This window comes from Bubalus kerabau, chromosome 8, assembly GCF_029407905.1.
Source record: "Bubalus kerabau isolate K-KA32 ecotype Philippines breed swamp buffalo chromosome 8, PCC_UOA_SB_1v2, whole genome shotgun sequence".
In the NCBI taxonomy this organism is placed as follows: Eukaryota; Metazoa; Chordata; class Mammalia; order Artiodactyla; family Bovidae; genus Bubalus; species Bubalus kerabau.
The window spans coordinates 22,245,710-22,267,405 of NC_073631.1; the positions used below are offsets into that span (position 1 = coordinate 22,245,710).

Genomic DNA, 21,696 nt, shown 5'->3' on the forward strand with positions numbered 1-21,696 from the left:
CATAATCACGGATGAACCAGACAGAAAGGAAAATGAATATCTAGTTACAGGTAGATAGCAGGGTTACTAGTTCCTAGACTCCTAAAACCAATTAATATCCATCAGAATGTTGCTTAAGCATTTCATCAGAAATGTTAATTCCTTCTCAGATATAAAATGTGAATTATATTACAATGATCAAGTCCAGTTCAGTTTTCATTCAGTCATGTCCGACTCTGCAACTCAATGGACTGCAGCACATCAGGCTTCCCTGTCCATCACCAACTCCTGGAGATTGCTCAAACTCATGTTCATTGAGTCGGTGATGCCATCCAACCATCTCATACTCTGTCGTCCCTTCTCCTCCCACCTTCAATCTTTCCCAGCATCAGGGTCTTTCTAATGAGTCAGTTCTTCGCATCAGGTGGCCAAAGTATTGGAGCTTCAGCCTCAGCATCAGTCCCTTCAATGAATATTTAGGACTGATTTCCTTTACGATTGACTGGTTTGATCTCCATGCAGTTGAAGGGACTCTCAAAGTCTTCTCCAATACTACAATTAAAAGCATCAATTCTTTGGCATTCAGCTTTTTTTATGGTCCAACTCTAACAACCATACATGACTACTGGAAAAACCATGGCTTTGACTAGAAAGGCCTTTGTCAGCAAAGTAATGTCTCTGCTTTTTTAATATGCTGTCTAGGTTTGTCATAGCTTTTCTTCCAAGGAGCAAGCGTCTTTTAATTTCATGGCTGCAGTCACCTTCTGCAGTGATTTTGGAGCCCAAGAATTTAATTTGTCACTGTTTCCATTGTTTCCCCAACTATTTGCCATGAAGTGATGGGACCAGATGCCATGATCTTCATTTTTTGAATGATGAGTTTTAAGCCAGATTTTCCCACCCTTCTCTTTGACTTTCATTAAGAGGGTCTTTAGTTCAAGTCAAAGGTGAGACAGTTTTGTTGTTGCTGTTTACGTCTTCTTTTTGGCAAGGCTCTTTCCTCCCCTCCTTACTGAATTAACTCCTCCTCACGCTCAGTATCTCATATCATGTATTACTTCCTCACAGATACTGTGACCTTTCAAACTCCTAGCTTGATCCCTATGTTGGGATGATCTCCTGGATAAGGCAATGGCTACCTACTCCAATATTCTTGCCTGGAGAATTCCTTGGAGGAGAATTCCCTGGACAGAGGATCCTGGTGGTCTACAGTCCATGGGGTCTCAAAGAGTCAGACATGACTGAGTGACTAACACACACACACACACACAACACAATGTACTTCATGTCCCTGTCTCCATAACTCTTTTTACACTTCTAATTTTACATGTGTTGATTTTTTTTTTTTTTTTCTGGCTGTACTGTGTGTCATGTGGTATCTTAGTTCCCTGACCAGGGATTGAACCCGTGTATTATCAGTGTAGAATCTTGACCACTGGACCACCAGGGAAGTCCCCTGTTGTCCTTTAAATAATGCTTCTTGAATTTACTAGATTTTAAACTCCCAGGCCCAGGGGCTATAACTGTTTTTGTTCAATATTAGATCCTCAGTGTTTGGTAGTGCTGGCCACATAATAAGGGCTCAGTAAATGTTTTTAAATGGAGAAATGAGTATGATACCTTTTAAATGTGGTGAAATATATGAATATCCTTAATAGGAACATCTTGCTGCTTTCTTTCACAGTGTTTTACCACCACTTGCAAGAGCTGGTGAAATGTATGGTTGAATGTCTGAGAACAATTGCTGTAGTTCACAGTGTTAAAAAAAAAAAAAAAAAAAAAAGGCTTGATATCTATAAGCTTTGTTCTGGTAAGAAAATGACCCATTTTATAGTTGGAGAAAATCTGGTCTTTCCAAGTTTACTGAGGGGCTTCCCTGGTGGCTCAGATGGTAAAGAATCTGCCTGCAGTGTGGGAGACCTGGGTTCAATCCCTGGGTTGGGAAGATCCCTTGGAGGAGGGCATGGCAACCCACTCCAGTATTCTTGCCTGGAGAATCCCATGGACAGAGGAGCCTGGCGGGCTAGTTCATGGGGTCGCAAAGAGTCAGACACAACTGAGTGACTAAGCACAAAGTTTACTGAGCCCAAATAGGGAATCAGAAGTGAGGTTATTTTCTTAGGTTTCTCATCTCTTATTTTAATAAGTAGAAAAGCATCCTTAGGAAAAGAAAATAATTTTTTATATCACTGAGCTGCAATTGCAGGATAGTCATAGGAATGAGAATATGTCTGTAAATTCAATATTCATTTTCTTGATTACAAATAAGGTAATATACCTTGGTATTCTACAGAGCTCATATATGCAGGGAGAAGGTTGTGAAGCCCTTTGTTTCAGTGTCTTTCTATTCAGGATATGAAATATTCATTGAGCTCACCATGCCTTCTTCCTTTCTTCTCCACACTCTATTCTGGTCACCTACTTATTCTTTTAATGAATAGCTGTAGAATATCATGGTGCTTAGAAAAATCTTTTTGTAAATGTTTTTCTTTGCTTCTTTAACCAGGAGCCAAAAATATCATGTGTTTCTGTTTTGGGAGTGTAACAAAAAAAAAAAGCTTCTGAAAAATATGGATGGTGTAGCTGAGATAGGATGGCAATATTTTTTAAAGACACGTTTTTGTAGAACCAGATGGTCTACTATATTCTCAAACAAATATGTCACCTATAATTTGATGAATACCTTCCAAAGGAAAATAATTTTTTCAGGAGATAACAGATGGTATCAGTCAAAAGCATATCGAGATGCTTTAAGAAAAACTTGATGGCTCAAGTGATTTAATTTTCTCCAATGTACCAAGCATGTTTTAGGGTCTAAAATTTGTCATCTGCAAATAATTCAGCCTCATTTCCAAACTTTACTCCATGGAGAATTAAATGCAACCTGCTTTATATGATACCTATAAAAATGACGAAAATTCCAAAGTTGTTTTCTGGCTTTGTTTTTCAAGTATCTACTATACTATGAATAAAAGAGGAGGCGGTGGGGTGGGGGGAGTACATATCTAGGTGTCTTAAAACATTAAATAGTCTAAATTAAAATATAAAAATATTTTAATAGAAGTAAACTTCATTTTACCTATGGGAGCATAAAGTTGTATTAATACTGAAATTTTATTATGGCTTTTCTTAAAGCAGCAGTATATGAACATAATAGAAAAAAATTATGAATCCATTTATTTTGGGTTTTGGCAAATGATACTGTAACTAACAGGGTCATGGTTCAGGACCAACATGCCAGTATGTTGACAGTAAGTCTAATGACATACGTAAGCTTGAGGTGCAGGAGGTACGGTGCAAATTAAAAGGTTATCTTTCTTCAGGCCTCATATCCATACATAAACCGAGATGGGACATATAATTTATCATTTTACCTGGGATGTGTTTGTGAGTGAAAGAGGCACTGATTGTAGTTACAACATAAAACTGTCCAGGGAAAATTGGGATATATAATCATCCCAAGTGTATACGACTCGAGTTGTAATGAATGAGTCAGCTGTTTTTTGGCTGGCATATTTTGGAGACTGGTTATACCCTGGCCACTTTAGACACTGGTGAGGGGGTAATGCCAGTGATTCTGTATTGTCTAGAGTATCATTACTGTTTTCAGACTTTTGTCAACAGTAGAGGAAAAGGCTTGTTTTTAAGACCATTTACAATTCTGTGTCTTAGCATGTAGCTCAAATAATTAAACATACATTTGTTTGTTTAGGTGTAATGGGATTGAGATTTTGCTTACAAGTTTGATGTAATAGACCATGGAAAGGCAATAGTCCCACTAAAATAGCAAATTGAAAAAAAAATACAGGATTTTTTTTTTTTAAAGAAATTGCACTGCTTTATTAGTTAGGAGAATAGATGAAATAAAATTCCAGACAGGGAAGAGCCTTTCCTAGATAGGTTCATAATTGCCAGCCATTTTCTTCTCTAGGGGCATTTCTTACTGGGTCCAGGAACAAGATTGGTCTTAATCTAAACAGAGGAATTCTGCTGAGGGAGAAAGTAGGGCTTTTAAAAAAGCTTTTATAACATATAACATAAACTGGAGCTTTTTAAAAAGTTGAGGTATAATTGACACAGTGTAAATTTACCATGTAAGTTTAAGGTGTACAATGTTTTGAACTGATGCATTTATATCATGGTAAGATTGCCATTGTAGCGCTGTCATGCCACATAATTATCATATCTTCTAGTGGTGGGAATAATTAAGATCTAGTCCTTTAGCAAGCTTAATATTTGTAATACAGCTTTTGTTGTCTATAATCATGTACTACGTATTAGATATCCATGACTTTGTCTACTAGTTTCAATTATATATTCTTGTAATTTAGTGAAATATAGTTGATTTACAATGTGTTTAATTTCTGCTATACAGCAAAGTGACCCAGTTATGTGTGTGTGTGTGTGTGTGTGTGTATTCTTTTCATATTCTTTTTCATTAAAGTTTATCACAGGATGTTGAATATAGTTCCCTGTGCTACACAATAGGACTTTATTTGCAAGTACATACTCATATTCTTATTCTTATCCCTTCCCCCAACTGCTCCAGCTTCTGGTAATTACCATTTTCTTCAGGTTTGGTTATTTTTTGTTTGGTTACTTCTTTTAAAAATTGTATAAGATAGTATGATTGATTGAATTCAGAGGGGACCCAAAAGCATAGTTCCTTTTTCCCCTGAGACATTGCTTGGCGATGGGGTCACCACCTGTAAAAGGTAAAATTTCTAGCAATTGTATTGCTTCCCTGCTGGCTCAGAGGTAAAGGGTCCCCTGGAGAAGGGAATGGCATGACACTCCAGTGTTCTTGCCTGGTTAATCCCATGGACAGAGGAGCCTTATGGGCTACAGTCCATGGGGTCACAAAAAGTCTGACATAACTTAGCAAGTGAACAACAGAGATAGGTACTGCTTGAGAGAGAAGGCTTGTCATGGCCAGTCTCCACATCAAAATACTTGGCATATGTTTGATACATATTTGCAATAGTGTGGATTAGGAAACTATGGAGTTCAGCTCAATATCCATAAGAGGCAGAATAGAATCTCCTATAGTTTTTCAGGATTAAAGAGACAAAGACCTTCCAGAGCCTACAGCAAAAGTCTAGAATGCCCAGGACTAAGGAACATTTTAAAATGAATGGAGACTTCATTTGACTGAAATTGCAACCTAGACCTGACTCAGTTAAATCTCTGATTAGATTCAAATAATCAACTTTTTTATTTATCTACTTGAGAGAAAAAAAGAATAACATTTCTTTGGGGAAAATAACATTCTCAGCAGGTGGTACAATTATTTTTTATACAATGTAAAATATACAATAAAAATTATGAGACTATGAAAAGATAGGATAATACAACCAATAAGAAAGAGCAAAAATAATCAGTAAATGCAGACCTCTAACATTTCTTGTAAGGCCTGTATAGGGGTAATGAACACCTTTAGCTTTTGCTTGTCTGTAAAACTTTTTATTTCTCCTTCAATTTGAAATGATAACTTTGCTTGTAGATCATTCTTGGTTGTAGGTTTTTTCCTTTCAGCATTTTGAGCGGTACTGAGTCAGTCCTCTCTGACCTGCGAAGTTTCTGCTGAAAAGCAAGCTGGCAGACATACGGGAGCATTTTTATGACCATTAACCTCAAACTCTTCATTAGGTAGATTGCTTCTCTCTCTTTTTAGTTCTTTTTCTGAGGGTTTGTTTTGTTTTCTCTCTTGGAACATAACCATCCGTCTCCTCATTTTACCTAGTCCTGCTTATTTCTTTGTATTAGTTAGGTTGGTTATATCTCCTGCTCTTGGAGACATGACCTTATATAGGAGATGTTTTCTGGGACCCAGCAGCATACTGATCTCTGGCCATTACAGTCACATGCTTCAGGGTCTTCCCTATGTGGGCTGTATGAACTTTCTGTTGTGTTGGGGCCAACTGCTGAAGGTGCATTGGTGGGTAGAACAGACCTCCACTGCAGCTGGCTGTAAGGCCATTGGTGTTTGACTGCTATGGCCATGCTGTGGGTAGGGTAAGCCAGCAGCACAGCCGAATGTGCGACCTGGTGGCACATGACTATTATAGGTATGCTGATCAGTGGTAGAATGCCATTTTTAAAAGAGATGGAAGGAAAACAGTGACCAATAGAGAGTTTTATACACAGTAAAATATTCTACAAAAAATAAAGTTACTGCTGATGCTGCTAAGTCGCTTCAGTTGTGTCCAACTCTGTGCGACCCCATAGACGGCAGCCCACCAGGCTTCCCCTTCCCTGGGATTCTCTTAGATGCTATTATCTTATTATGTACTTTAGGAGAGAAAAAGGAAATTAGTGGAAAATATGGTCAAATATGAATAAAGTTTAGGTAATGAGTGTTAATGTTTTAGTTTTGAAGTATTTCAAATGCTGACATTAGGGAGTTCTGAGTGAAAGCCATAGAGAAACTCTCAGCACCATCTTTTCAGCTTTTATATAAATCTCAGTTCAGGTCAGTCACTCAGTTGTGTCCGACTCTTTGTGACCCCATGAACCGCAGCACGTCAGGCCTCCCTGTCCATCACCAACTCCCGGAGTCCACCCAAACCCATGTCCTTTGAGTCAGTGATGCCATCCAGCCATCTCATCCTCTGTCGTCCCCTTCTCCTCCTGCCCTCAATCTTTCCCAGCATCAGGGTCTTTTCAAATGAGTCAGCTCTTTGCATCAGGTGGCCAAAGTATTGGAATTTCAGCTTTAACAACAGTCCTTCCAATGAACACCCAGGACTGATCTCCTTTAGGATGGACTGGTTGGACCTCCTTGCAGTTCAAGGGACTCTCAAGAGTCTTCTCCAACACCACAGTTCAAAAGCATCAATTCTTCAGGGCTCAGCTTTCTTCACAGTCCAACTCTCACATCCGTACATGACCACTGGAAAAACCATAGCCTTGACTAGATGGACCTTTGTTGACAAAGTAATGTCTTTGCTTTTTAATAATGCTATGTAGGTTGGTCATAACTTTCCTTCCAAGGAGTAAGCGTCTTTTGATTTCATGGCTGCAGTCACCATCTGCAGTGATTTTGGAGCCCCAAAAAATAAAGTCAGCCACTGTTTCCACTCTTTCCCCACCTATTTGCCATGAAGTGATGGGACCGGATGCCATGATCTTAGTTTTCTGAATGTTGAGCTTTAAGCCAACGTTTTCACTCCCCTCTTTCACTTTCAAGAGGCTCTTCAATTCTTATTCACTTTCTTCCATAAGGGTGGTGTCATCTGCATATCTGAGGTTATTGATATTTCTCTTGGCAATCTTGATTCCAGCTTGTGCTTCTTCCAGCCCAGTGTTTCTCATGATGTACTCTGCATATAAGTTAAATAAGCAGGGTGACAATATACAGCCTTGATGTACTCCTTTTCCTATTTGGAACCAGTCTGTTGTTCCATGTCCAGTTTTAACTGTTGCTTCCTGACCTGCATACAGGTTTCTGAAGAGGCAGGTCAGGTGGTCTGGTATTCCCATCTCTTTCAGAATTTTCCACAGTTTATTATGTTCCACACAGTCAAAGGCTTTGGCATAGTCAATAAAGCAGAAATAGATGTATATAAATCTAAAATGATTCAAAAATACAGATGAAATAAAGAAATTAGATAAAATCTGAGAGTATTTGTCACGAGTAGAAGTAGACTGTAAGATATGCTAATAGAAATTCTTGAGACCAAAGGTAAGTATTAACAATTCCAGATGGATGCATAAAACTAGAGAAAGAAATGGCAGTGGAAAGTGTAAATATATGAGTAAATATCAAAGGATATAGGTGTTTAACAATACTATCTTTATGGTTTAATTTTTATATTAATAATATATAAATGTAAAATATATGACTAATGTCATAAACATCAAGTGGCATGTAAATTGAGTTAAATTGTTACAAGGTTATTGCATTATTTAAAAATGATAAAAGTACTAATATTAAGAGGATTATGTGATGGCAAAGAGAATATTATAATCTCTAACTTCTAAAAATAATAACAATGTAAAATAAACAAGCTAAAGAAGAAATAAAAGGAAACTTTATTAAATTTATTGAAAATGTATTGAATTCTAAAGAAGGGAGGAAAAGATTAAAAAAGAACCAAAGACCAGATGGAACAAAAAACAGTTATTGAGATACTGTTAAATGCAACTGCATTGGTTATTACGTATAATGGGGTAAGCACTATTTAAAACACAAATGGATTATAAAAATGAAATTCAATTATATGCTTTCTACAGAGATCCATTTAAATATATAGATTGAAAATAAAAGGATGAAAGAAGGTACACCAAATAAACAATAGCAAAAATTCAACATGGCTATAATAATATTAGGCAAAAAAGAGTGCAAGAAATACTGAAAGGCATGAAAATGATATTTCATAATGAAAGAGGATCAGTTAAGCCAGAAGCCAAAAACAATTCTAAACATGTATGCACTTAACAAAACAGCTTCAAAATATATAAAAATTGACAGAAGTAATTATGACTGTGGATTTGTCTATTTCTCATTTTAATCCTGACAGTTACATTCTAGATCTTAATCTGGGTAGTAATTTCATTTCACATTTGTGTTCTGTGTTTATGGTGTACTTCAATTTAAAAGTGTATAAAAATATATTATAGGCTATTATTAAATGTTTAATGCAGTATATTTCTTTTATGTTTTACCAAATACCTGAAATTAGTGAATAGTCCTACATTACACCTTGCTAAGTCACTTCAGTCGTGCCCAACTCTGTGTGACCCCATAGATGGCAGCCCACCAGGCTCCCCTGTCCCTGGGATTCTCCAGGCAAGAACAATGGAGTAGGTTGCCATTTCCTTCTCCAATGCATGAAAGGGAAAAGTGAAAGTGAAGTCGCTCAGTCGTGTCCCACTCTTAGCGACCCCATGGACTGCAGCCCACCAGACTCCTCTGTCCATGGGATTTTCCAAGCAAGAGTACTGGAGTAAGGTGCCATTGCCTTCTCCTAGCATGTTTAAATGACATTTGGTGAAGAGGTCACAAAACTCATCATAGTTGTGAGGACTTTGTGACACATAGTATATGTAAAGTTTCCATTATTCTAAAAACATAGTGAGAAGTATTGGTTAAATAGTATTTTAAGATATTCCTCAAGAAATTATCTTCTTTATAAAAATTATGGGAAAAAGATATTACCATAAATATTGCCAGATCTAGGGAGACCAATAAACTGTGGCTAAACTTTGAGGAACTTTTAGGTAAGCAAGTTCTGAAATTCATATTTATTTTCTGGCATCCCATCAAGCAAATAAATTATATTCTTTAATATACTTTAGTTTCATTAAGTTCTCTTAACAATTTTTTAAACTATTAATGACCTATATTTTCCATATGAAACACTTGCATTTGCTGGTAGATAATACATGCCATATGTTTTTCATGGTTGTTGCTAATGATAATTTAGACAAGAGTTTGGAAAACTGCTTGAGAAATCTTTGTGGTGTGTATAGATGGTCCCTGAATTATGATAGTTCAAAAACAGTTTAAGAATTTTAAACTTTGCAGTGGTGTGAAATAAGTTACATGAGATATTCACCATTTTACTATATAATAGACTTGTGTTAGATAATTTTGCCCCATTGTAAGCTAATATAAGTATTCTGAGCATGTTAAAGCTAGGCAGGACTAAGCTTGGGCATCCCATCTCTCTTTAGCATGTAGTAAGAAAACTTACCTTACTGACTGTAATGAGTAACTTGGACATTTAAAAGGGCTTTAATAAATTTATAAGCCTGTTTTTTTTCTGTTACTTGATGTAATACCTCAAACAAATTTGTATTTTCTTGTCCACAATTCCCAGTGTATGATCATTTCCTCAGTGATCAGAGATTTTCACATTTCCTTGAGGAGAGTTAAGATTGTTGTAACTGGAATGCAACAAAAAGAAAAATCAATGGATGTTCAGCCTTTGACTTCTAAAATAGGCTTTTGAAACTCACATCAAAATCAGTATTTTCAAAAGCCAAAGACTGCATAACAAAAACTGAGTTTGATTGAAGGAAAAACAGTCTCTTGACAATCAAAAGGGAAGACTTTGAAGGAAGTAGATACAGATACTAGGACAATGACAACAAATAGAAAAGAGAACAGAGAAGAGTTCAACTACCCCACCTTCTAGGACACTAGATGAACCGCGACTAGCGTTATCAGTTAGAAACTGTGTTTGGTTGCATGTAATAGAAATTAGCCAAAGTTGCCTTAACCAAGCATTGGTTTATTTAAAAAGAAGTCCAGAAAAGGCATTGGAGGCTGGCACAGCAGTTCCTTAATATCAATATCAGAGCTCTATCCTTCTGCTCTGTTACCCAGTTATCTCTATATGGTTCTCCTTTACATGGTGATTTCATGGTCACAATATGCCTGCTCCAGCCCCATATTGGTGTCCTAGGTAGACAGAAAATGAAGAAGGACACAGAAAGCAAAACTCTGAGAAGTACAATTAGGTATTAAAGGCCAAAGTTGGTTCTTCTACAGTTAGTTGCAAAGAAGTCTGGGAAATGTCTTTTTTTTTTTTTTTTTTTTTAATTTATTTTTTTTTAAGTGGAGTTTCCCCAAAGAAAAGTCATATTGGGCTAGGGATAAAAGAGTGAAGAGTGGATGGGAAATACTTTATGAGGGTGTTGAGAGACTTAAGTCTTCCCCAAGGGTTTCACATGGAGAGAAGCTGAGTGGATATCAGTATGCCAATGCTGTGAGCTGTAGGTAATCTGTGCAAAGAATCCTCATTAATTTTAAGAAGGGAGGGGGCTGGGGAGGACTTTCCATTGACGTCTGCCTGAAGCTTTCTGAACTGCTCTCTTTGGAACTGGCTTTTCAATGGTTAGAAATTCACAGCCTCAGAAATAGAGAGTGGGTTTAATGACATATGGGCTTACCTGGTGGCTCTGTGGTAAAGAATCTGCCTGCCAGTGCAGGAGACGCAGGTTTACTCCGTGGATCAGGAAGATCCCCTGGAGGAAGGAGTGGCAACCCACTCCCATATTCTTGCCTGGAAAATTCCGTGGACAGAGGAGCCAGGCAGGCTGCAGTCCATGGGGTCATAAAGAGTTGGACATAACTGAGTGACTAAAAGTTTCAACACAATTTTTCAATAACAGCTTGTCACACAAGGACCAGACAGGCCAGGGGAGAAAGGAAAATTGCTCTTCTTTTCAGCAGGACTTTATGGGGACAAAATTTCCTCCCACTCACCCCTATGAATAAATATTATAGACTATCTCTTTTGTGATTTAACATGTTTTCTTAAACTCTATAGCTCAAATGTCAGTTCTGAGAAAATTTCTGGGATGGAAAAATGTGGAGAAGGAATGGGAAAAAACTCAAGAGGAACTTTCAAATAAAGCTGTGCCTGAGTTTAATACTGCAATAAATTCAAGAGACTTTCACCAACTATTCACACTACAAAAGCACTTAGAAATATTCTTGGACAACTTTTGGGAATGACCTTCATCATTGCTTTTAACCTTTGTGTGTGTGCTTCCCGTTACCTTTGTTTGATTTATATTGTCATCAAAGTTGTTAACACTTCTATTGCAGGGACTTGCCGTAATGGATGTTCATGGGCTCACCATTTTTTTAAAGAGTGTTGGGCAAACAAGATGTTTCCTCTCACAGACTATCCCAGAGAGAACACATTGTAAATAAGTAATGCCTCCTAAAAAAAAGGAAGGGAAAAAAGAATGTGTAGATTTTGATAAATATAAGCCATTTTTATTTCACTTCCATAGTTTCTGAAGTGAGAGACTAGATATTCTTTCTCCACCCAAAATGCATTAGATGGATACTTCCAGAGGTGTGCACTTTTATTATGCTATTCATTTGATTCATGATTCATAAAGCACCTTTGCACGAAAGCTGGCCTGTGTCTAAGCCAACACGCTGACTTTAAAGATATACTTGGCCATAATTCTCTGTGCTCTGACTAGAGCAGCAGGGAATGCCAATTGCATTTAAACTCCTAGTCTTTCAAAGTAAAATTTAATAAAGAGAAGCTTATCTTATATATTGTCGGTAAAAGTAAAGAGAAGACAGGGATGAAGATGCCAACAAAAAAAGAAACAGAATTGCTCTCTTCCAGAGTTGTGTTTTTTGGGGAAAAATGATTAATCTTATCATTCTCGCTATTAAAATATTTCTCCCACCTTCAGAAAAATAGCATTATCCTTGCAGAAAAGGTTTGTCAGATGTTTTATTTTTGGCTGGAATCAGAATTCTATGATTCTGATTGGCTACTGTAAGTTTTAAAATCTAAGAACCTCATTAGAGTCAACAGTATATATGGGCTTTTAGTGGATGGGGAGTCTCCCTGTTTATATTCTTGACACAATTCCAAAAGTACTAGATTCCAACAACCACAGACAACTTTGCCCTCCATTTGTTTTGATGAGCAGAGTAGTACACACAATACCAATAAATTCTTTAAATGGTTTTTCTTATATAATAGGCTTTTACTCTTGGTAACATAATCACAGAGGTAAATAATAGCAGTTAGAGCAAAGTGAAGCCATGTAGCTAAACGGAGAACCAACTATCACTCTTAGCATTCTTCCCCACTAGAGCTAAAAGCTTTAAAATAAACGGTTTTTAAAGAAAAATTTTAAAATTCCCCTAACAAACGATGGCATCTTTGAGGAGATAAATTTCCTATTAAGCATATATTCAAAAGCTTTAAACATATGCTAAGTGGTGAATAAAGGAAGAAATATTTTGTGTCTAGCACAAGCAAAATTCTTTGGATTTTATATCTAGGGCCTTGGTTAGCAGTTGACATTATTGGTGAAGAAATTAGAATCTCATAAATTCTACCTTAATTTTCTATGACTTGTTAGGAAATGCTAACCCAGCCTGTTACCTTTTTCTACTGTGACTTGGGCACCAGGCATATATGGACGGAAGTCTAGGGCCTTCCTGATTAGCAGCGAAGTGGCTCTTTCTTCATTTATTCCTTTTTTTCAAAAATAATAACCACTTTTAAATAATACATACATAGCATTTTTATCTTTTAATTCTTACAATGCCTTGTAGGCATCAGAGTATATGATATCATTCCCATTTTGCAGATGTGTGTGAGATCTTAAGACCTGAAAAGGTAAGGTGACTTACTCATGCCTAGAACATCCTAAAGATAAGACTAAAGTGTCCTAAAGTCTGGAGTCTCTTCTTGCTGTCAAACATTTTGTGGCTTTCCATGCCAGCAAGATTGGATGACCTCCAGAAATGTAACTGGGCCAATTGGCTTGACTTCCAGCATTGGTTGAACCCAGCTGTTCACTCACCAACCTGGAGGAGGGGAAGATCAACTGAAAGAAAAACATCTGATTCCTGTCCTGAGCTAGCTCACTCTCTCCTACAGCTTTGGCTGTTTGAGAGTAGGGATTCTGTCTTCTGGGGTAGTTTGATGTCTGGCACAGAGCTCTGGAAAGCGATCTAATGAAACACTTGTAGAAACAGATAAAGAGCACTTTACTTATCTCTGTAGTGCTCAGATCACTTAGTTGTGAGTGAGCAATGCCTAATTGCACGGAGATTGCTGTAAGGAATAACTAAATCAATTCACATTTGATGTCAGAGTACAAAGCTGATGGCAGCTATATAGTAACCAGTTAAATGCACCTGGATATTCAGTGCCATTACCTTCTCTGCCATGAAGTTGATATATTGATAAAAAATGACTTTAGTTATTAGATGTTCATTTTAGAAATAAATATTCTATATTTAAGAGCGATTTTTCTATCTCATTAATGAGGTACTAATACATATAATTTTCCATTGGTCATGTATGGACTGTGAAGAAAGCTGAGCGCCGAAGAATTGATGCTTTTGAACTGTGGCGTTGGAGAAGACTCTTGAGAGTCCCTTGGACTGCAAGGAGATCCAACCAGTCCATCCTAAAGGAGATCAGTCCTGGGTGTTCATTGGAAGGACTGATGCTGAGGCTGAAACTCCAGTACTTTGGCCACCTCATGCGAAGAGTTGACTCATTTGAAAAGACTCTGATGCTGGGAGGGATTGGGGGCAGGAGAAGAAGGGGATGACAGAGGATGAGATGGCTGGATGGCATCACTGACTCGATGGAATGAGTTTGAGTGAACTCTGGGAGTTGGTGATGGACAGGGAGGCCTGGCGTGCTGTGATTCATGGGGTCGCAAAGAGTCGGACACGACTGAGTAACTGAACTGAATATATATAAAAGAAATTAAGATCTCATTAATGAACCCACAAGAATAATATTTTGCAAGTAGTAAATACATCACACAGTATCATCTAAGAGTTGGAAGAGTCCTCGGAGAAGTCAGGTATCCTACCTGATGCATGAATTTCCTCTACAACATCCTGAATGCTATCTCCAGCCTCTACCCAGGTTCCAACATGGACAAAACCATTTTCTTAAAACAGTTGATTAGAGTGCTGGATTCCTGTAATTGTTACAGCCCTTTCTAATACTGAACTTAAATCTATTTCCTCTGGATTCCATCCATGCTGCTAATCTCTTAAAAAATTTTTTTTTCTTCCCTTCTGGGCAGTACAATGGCTCTAAACGTGCTGGGCTGGCCTTTAAACTTAAATTGAAAAATCAATGGGTGGTACAAAGCATATGAGTGTTTAAATATGCTTTATGAATGGTTATTTGAACTGGATCCTTCAAAGAATGTAAAACGGATAAAGAAAATTTGAGAATGCTTCATTTTTTTCTCATTTGTTCTATTTTTAAGCACCCCTATCACACTATTTCACTCGTCTAAGTGAAACAGGGATCTTTGGACTAAAGTGAAAGTGAAATGAAAGTGTTAGTCGCCCAGTGGTGTCCAACTTTTTGCAAACCCATAGACTGTAGCCCACCGGGCTCCTCAGTCCATGGAATTCTCCAGGCAAGAATACTGGAATGAGTAGCCATTTCCTTCTGAAGGGATCTTCCTGACCCAGGGATTGAACCCAGGTCCCCTCATTGCAGGCAGATTTTTTACCATCTGAGCCACCTGAGATGCCCTGGAATTCAATATCTATGGGCGTGATTGGTATCTAGTGAGTAGTTCCATTTGTAGTAAAAAAATAATGGTGGGTGGGTGAGGGGGTGGGTAGGAAGAAAATGGTTTGTTTTATTTGAGCACCTAACCGAAGAATTGAGATGTAGAGAGAAGCATGGTGTTTGCCTGTCCTACTGTCTCTACATCAGTCTGTAGAGCTACAGCAAGAAGGTGGAGGACATGTTTGCATGAAGGGCTCCCTGAGATATGAAAAGAGTGAGGGTCCTTTGGCTTTCTCACAACTTACAAAGTGTGACCTGAGTCATAAAGGTGTTATCTTTGCACCTCTTTGAGTTGCTGGGGATTTACTACTTTGAGAGGTTTCCAGTGTTAGCATTTTGGTCTGGATAAATTGCACTGGGTGGAGTTAAACAAGACATTATTCCAGATAGTTATAATAGGGAGAGAGAATGAACTCAACTTCAATAGGACAAAAGGTCGGAGGTTTTTAAGTAGTGGGGTGAGCTAATGGAAAGTAACTAGAGGTTATTAGTGGGGAGGTTGGGCCATGTGTTTAGTCCATCTGTGTTTGCTACTTGGCACTTACTGAAGTCAGGCTCCTACCTCCTACAGAGATAAAGAGATAGGTGTCCTGTCTTTCCCTATGATTGTATTTCACAGGTATGACTCCCAAGTCCTTGAGAAGGATATTTCTGGGTTGTAAAACTGGCAAGAGACTGGGAGAAGATTTACAACTTAAAGGGGCAGAGAATAAAAATAAAAGTTTTCCTCAATAAAGGGTCTAAGAAAAGGGAGATCAGGACACTAGAGTGAGGAAGAAGCCCATGTGAAGTTGGTTAGTCGAGTTGAGCGAACATTAAGGCTGTCTTGGTCAGACATCAGTGTTCTCGTGGAACGCGGCTGTAGTAGCAGCACTGTGAGGCTCTGCCCTCACGTGGTGTCCAGGGAGTGGGCATCACTGAAACGACAGGGTTGGGGGATGCGTGAGGCACCCCTGGAACTCCCAGAAGTGTATGGAGGGGTTTGCAAAGAAGTGAGAGTATGTGTAATGCAGGGAGAGGAAAGACCAGTGCAATTTGGGTTATTGCCATTAATGAGATCCCACAGATAGCCAACAATGGCAAGGCCTGGGAAATACTAGATTACTGAAGTCAAACATTTTTAGCTCACTTTGGAACTTACTGCATCATTCACTTTGGAACTTATTGCATCCTTTAGTCCAGGAGGGCATGTATTGTGACATGTTGCTTCTTTGTCCTTCATACAAAGGGTGCTGTGGTAGAATGGAAATAACATTTCTAGACAATGAAAAGAGGATTTTTGTTTGTTCGTTGTTTTATTCTACCATTTACCAGCTAATAGTCTTATGTGTGTGTGCTCAGTCGTGTCCAACTCTTTGGGACTCCATGGACTGTAGCCCACCAGGCTCCTCTGCCCATTGGATTTTCCAGGCAAGAATACTAGAGTAGGTTGTCATTTTCTTCTCCAAGGGATCTTCCTAACCCAGGAATTCAACCCACACCTCTTGAATTTCCTCTATTGGCAGGTGGATTCTTTACCACCAGCACCACCTCTTTCCTTTACTTCCTTGTGAGAAAATTGGGGATAGTACATCTACCTCAGACTTGTTATCAGGATGTAATCAGTGTACCTGATATCCTTTGCAAAGCCTTATGAACAGCAGGTATGATGTATTTCTTTTGACTTCCATTACTTAATGGAAGTGTCTCATCCATTACTTAAACACAACCTTCATGTGACCCCAATAGGGTCTCTTTAGGGACCATTGTAACTTTTCATAATCAGACTAGTTCTCCTACGCTCTGTTTAAGCAAACTTACTCTAGTTCCCATTCATCTAAGTGGCATATACATGTTCTAAATAGATTTTTTTCTCTATTTTCATCTTTCATGCTTGATCCATCTCCCAGCTGACCAAGTTCTGGACTTGAACTTCTGTGTTTTCTACAATACTCTCTCTCAGGAGGTCTTTTGTGATAAAATAGAAGTGAGTGGAAGTCCTGCCCCTCACACCCATACCTGAATACACATGTTGCTAAAAGATCCCAGTGCTTGCTTACTGATTTTGATGTTTTTAATGGATCTATTTGAATTGGACTAAATTATGCTATGTAGCTGTAAGTTTCTCAACATCAAAATCTACACGTGATAAATCAATCTGGTTTACAGAATATCTAGAGAAGATACCAAATAAAATTCTGTGCTCCTTGATAGAAAATGTGTGCGTTGACAAGTAAAGAAAAATCATTGTTTGGTGGGAAAGTTAAACATTTGCTTCTCAGAAAAAATAAATAAATTCTTAACTGCAAAGGAATTGCTAATTTTTCCATTAAATACTCAGGACAAAGAAATAACTATTTTGAGAGGTCTATCTAATGATGCAGTCACAGTTACTATGTTATTTGGCCCTTATTCTGTAGCAATTTAGTCTGAACAAGACCCGAGTGTATGCTGTTCTTTGGCTTTATGGTCCTCTAACCATAGGCACTGATGGCATTCATGATTATAGATTAAATAGGGCCAACTCTTGTCAGTAATATGTTGGAAAACTCCCACAGCGATGTCTATGGTGCAGCTGAACAATGATGTTGGGAGTGTGTTATTTTGCTTTAGAAAAAGCTACAGCATTCCAACACGGGGTTCAATGCCTGGTACTGGAAGGCTCTTCTCTATTTGATGTAAATTAAACCTTGAGTACACTCTGCCTGGTATTGCAATTAGCATCTGGGGCTGGACCAAATTTTAATTTGTGCAATTGCAGATTATTTACTACTGGATAAGAAATAGACTCCGTCATATCCTTACTTCGTTATATAATTTTGCCTGGGGTTGTGAAATCACTGTTGCATTCTGCCACTGTGTGCAGCCAGTGGGCTTTTAGAATTTTCAGCATGAAAGGCTCTCAAGAAAACATGAAACTCTTAACATAAGGTTATCTCCAGGAGACTACTTTTTGGTTTAGTTATGTGATTGCTTTTGAACAAATGTATTTTTCTTTGGTTCTACGTAGTGGTTTTTACATTAATGGACTTTTATGATAGGTTCTCAGATCTTGTACTTTCAGTTTTATTTTTTGGAGGGCTAAAAGTTTCAGAATGAGATATTCTGGGAGATATTTTCAACTGTTTTGAGTTGAAAAATAAGTTGATCAATTAGGCAATTGACAACTCTAATTGAGTTGATCAATTAGACATCATTTTGCTGATTTGATTTTTTTTTTTTCTGCAAATAGCATCAGTAGAAGGCAAATGTTGTTAAGAGAAAATGACATTTTTTGGACGAAAGCTGCTGGATAGTCTAATTTTTTAAATTTACTGATGAAATCATTCACATTTTGAAGAAAGTATTCACTGAGGTGCGGTATTAATGGGATTCTTTGTGAGGTGACAACAAAGGGCTGCTTGGTTTATACCAGTGTCAGCAAACCAAAACCTAGAAGCCAATTGAGGACACTGCCTACTTTTGTAAACAAAGTTTCACTGGAGCATGGCCATGTCCATTTATGTAAGCTCGTTCTGTGTCTCCTTTTTAAAAGACTGCATGGCTTATAAGGCTTAAAATATCTATTATCTGACCCTTTCTAAAAAAAAATATGCCAACCTGTGGTTTACACTATTAACTTTTCTTGTGGAATCAGAGCAGAGTGTGTACATCCTCAAAACTATGGGAAAATCAAACCACATATTTGACAAAGAGTTAAACCTCATTCTTTCCCATCCCTTGTACTCTGGATAGACATTTGTGGAAACCACAAGCGAACCTCATCTCTCCTGTGAAGTCCCAACTCTTGTCTATGACTGTGGCACCAGAAATTGTTGGATTATTGATTTTTTACCTAAACCCTTGAGAATGTTTTGAACCCGATGGAGACAATATGTGTTTTCAGCAGTGTCATATTTTAGACTGCCTGTTTAGAGCTGACCCTGTGCTACAGTTTGTACTTACGTTATAAAACTAGAGCAACTTATTTCTTTTATTATTAGCTCAAACTAATCACACACCCTTTTCCAAACTATCACTGTGGGCTAATCAGAATCTACACCTGCATTTTGGAATAGGGTTACTTAGCCCTGCATCACTTGGGAAAAGAGTGGACACCCACCCCTCCAAAACTACCCTTTTCTGTCTATTTTATCTTAGGTTCCCTAGAGCAGAATTTGAGAAAGGGATACATGAAGGTAGTCATTTGGGGAAATGATATCAGGCAATAGGAGTCAAGGGACTGGGAGTGGTAAAACAGAGAAGGAGGTCAAGTTAATTCAAGAGTTGAGTTATTAAAGTTGAATGCTGGTTACTGTTATGGGTACCTGGGGCTCAGTCTTTGAAGAACTGTGTCTGTTCTGTGAATATTTTTTCATCTCAGAATTGTCTGCTCAAGACATGAAAAAAGTTCTGTTTTTCTATTGGTTTCCAAACCCAATCCATCAACAGCTGCCCCAGAGGCCACTAACCTCCTTACATGTACAGCTTGAATACGCTGCAGAATGGGTAAACAGGCTAGTCTTGTGTAGGGGTCTCAGATGATGAAGGTAAAGGATTCTAGAGAAACAAGAGACATACTATGAAACTGAGTCCAGGGGCTATTGCTGCAGCTGGGTGACCTAGCAATGGCCAGGACAAAATGGTGGGCCAAGGGAATGCAATACAGGATGTAAAATATGTATATTTCTCTGCTTTTCTTAAGTTGCTACCTACCTCAAGGGCTGATATCTATAACCTAGATCACCTAATCTCCTTTGCTATCTGGCTTCTCATTGAGTCTTGGTACCAGGAGACATGAGAGGAAATCTGAAGGCAGGAGGGGAAAAAAAATGGTGAGGTATTATTCTCCCCAGCTTCCTCCTGTTTGGGCTGCCACTGGCACAACTCCTCTTGGGTAGCTAGTCCAGCTTCTGTGGCTCCAGCTCTCTTTGGGTTTTGGTAACACCATTCTCTTTATTCCAAAGGCCATAGCTCCTTCTACAAGACCTTCTCCTGTAGCTATAGCTTTCCCTTGGGTTCAGTAACCTCTTGTCCCTCTTTTCCTTCAGGCCTGAAGTAGGTTTGTAGCTCTCTACTGTCACGGATCCTTGGAACCTACTCAAACCACTTGAAGTAATCCTTTCATTGAACTCTCGTCTATTTAATCCTTTTCTTCATTTTCTGTCTAAGCAAAACTGAGGAGTGGGGTGCCATCGCCTTCTCCAAGTAAAGAAGGGGAAACATCTTTTGGGTTGGCATTGAAGAGACTCCATAATTCCTGCTACAAGGGCCAAAACCAACAGAAAGCTTGCCAGTATATTACTGGCTTCAATACACTTTGAAAAATGGCATAGAGATGAAATCCCTCTTATGGGGCAACTTTCACATTCAGCGGTCCCTATTCCCATATTGTGGGCTGTTGAACTGGGAATGGTATATTTTAAATTTTCATGCCGTTATTTTTTCTTCTTGTAATATTGACATTTTTCCAATGTAAAGAATTTAAGCAATATAAAAGGCATAAAAATGAAAGTGAAAATCTCCTATAACTCAACCACCCATAGATAAATATTAACATATTGGTGTTATTCCTTCAGACTCTCTTAAGTGGGTCTATAAAATAAATGGGAATCTCCATTTTATGTTTGGAAGGAGGACACTATGAAAAGTGGAATGAGGTGAGAGGAAAGAAGGAGAATTAAGTCACCTTGTTTCTGGGTAAGCATCAAGTTTGGATGTATCTGTTATTATTCAATGATGTACAAACAAGAAAAAAGGAAAAAAAAGAGAAAGAACAAATATTTACCATCCCCTCCAAAGAAACAACCCCACAATTCAAGAATCAAAGGAAAACCAAGCTTTAAAAAAAGACCACATTTTCCATGGTTAAATACTTATGACAACTTATATGTCCATCATGAATGAATTATGGTGGACTCAATCAATGCTACTTGCTCACTACTTAATGAACAGTGTTACTTCAGTGAATGAATGTGATAACCATTCTGTGATACATTTAAAGATGTGTTTATAAACATGTAGAAAGATATTTGTTGTTTGTGCACTACTTTGAAAACAGCATTGTTAGTGGAATGAAGTAAAATATTATATGCTAATATGAAATGATCTTCAAAATATGTTGAGTGAAAAAAAGCAAGGCTTACAGAAAGTCATCTATATTAAAAACATATACATCTAAATGCTTGTATATGCATAAAACATTTCCAGAAGGAAATGAGAAATTATTAGCAATATTTGATTATAGGAAAGGGATAGATATTTGGGATAAGATGGAGTTCAGTTCAGTTCAGTTCAGTTGCTCAGTCATGTCTGACTCTTTGTGACCCCATGAATTGCAGCACGCCAGGCCTCCCTGTCTATCACCAACTCCCAGAGTTCACTCAAACTCATTCCATCGAGTTAGTGATGCCATCCAGCCATCTCATCCTCTGTCGTCCCCTTCTCCTCCTGCCCCCAATCCCTCCCAGCATCAGAGTCTTTTCCAATGAGTCAACTCTTCACATGAGGTGACCAAAGTACTGGAGTACTACCAGATGGAGACTGGAGACTACCTCTTAATTACATACATTTTGTAATGTTTGATTGTTTTTCCTGTTCACATATTATTTATTCAACTAAAGATTTACTAGAGGGGACACAATCCCATCTTTATTATGCACTCAATTAACTTTAAAAAGATACAGATTCTCTTAAATGAGAGAAGAAA

The 21,696-nt window shown here is 38.0% G+C and overlaps 1 long non-coding RNA gene across 3 annotated transcripts in view; it reads left to right on the forward strand.

Annotated features, from left to right (window-relative positions):
• Positions 1–21,696, forward strand: part of LOC129658957 (uncharacterized) — a 134,672-nt gene that overhangs the window by 7,235 nt on the left and 105,741 nt on the right. The gene's annotated exons all lie outside the window — the stretch shown is intronic.